The sequence below is a fragment of the Sinocyclocheilus grahami genome, unplaced genomic scaffold (assembly GCF_001515645.1).
Source record: "Sinocyclocheilus grahami isolate Dianchi unplaced genomic scaffold, SAMN03320097.WGS_v1.1 scaffold22.1, whole genome shotgun sequence".
Taxonomy (NCBI): Eukaryota; Metazoa; Chordata; class Actinopteri; order Cypriniformes; family Cyprinidae; genus Sinocyclocheilus; species Sinocyclocheilus grahami.
In genome coordinates, this window is record NW_015505201.1 from 2,580,237 (window position 1) to 2,580,764 (window position 528).

The window sequence follows — 528 nt, forward strand, 5'->3', positions numbered from 1 at the left end:
TCACTATCTGAGAGTTTCCTCCTTTTGCAGTCAGTCAGTCTCTCTATCCCAGATCCTGCCTCTGCTCGCGTCTCCACTCATTTACTGTTCAACGAAGGTAGGTATTTACTTAATTGACCATTTGATTTGCCACGCATGCAAAACGGCAATGTTTAAGTTTTGGATTAGTACAATAAGTGTCCTGCTTATCGGTAGTCTCAGTAGGACTGCGCTTTGTCCCGCTGTCTCAGCTCTGATGCCACGTCAGTGGGGAAAATTATAACGGGTTTGAACTCCACCATGTTATTTCAGGGTTCATTATTTTAAAAACTTAATTTGACAGCTTAAAATGTGCTTTAAATCTCTTTACAAGAGTGTGGTCCCCAGATGAGACCCATATTCAAAGCACTTCAGCAGCTGGAAGGTGTGGCTGAGATAAAATAAGAGTTTAAATTGTCTTACATATGAACTTATAAATATATATATATATATATATATATATATATATATATATATATATATATATATATATATATTAATTTATATGGC

At 35.6% G+C, this 528-nt stretch overlaps 1 protein-coding gene across 1 annotated transcript in view; it reads left to right on the forward strand.

Annotated features, from left to right (window-relative positions):
• The window catches only part of LOC107560082 (uncharacterized), a 3,884-nt gene continuing 3,356 nt past the window's right edge, over positions 1-528 (forward strand). Inside the window, exon 1 of the mRNA XM_016244136.1 lies at positions 1-97. The gene's annotated coding sequence lies outside the window, so the exon portion shown is untranslated. The remainder of the gene's footprint in view (positions 98-528) is intronic.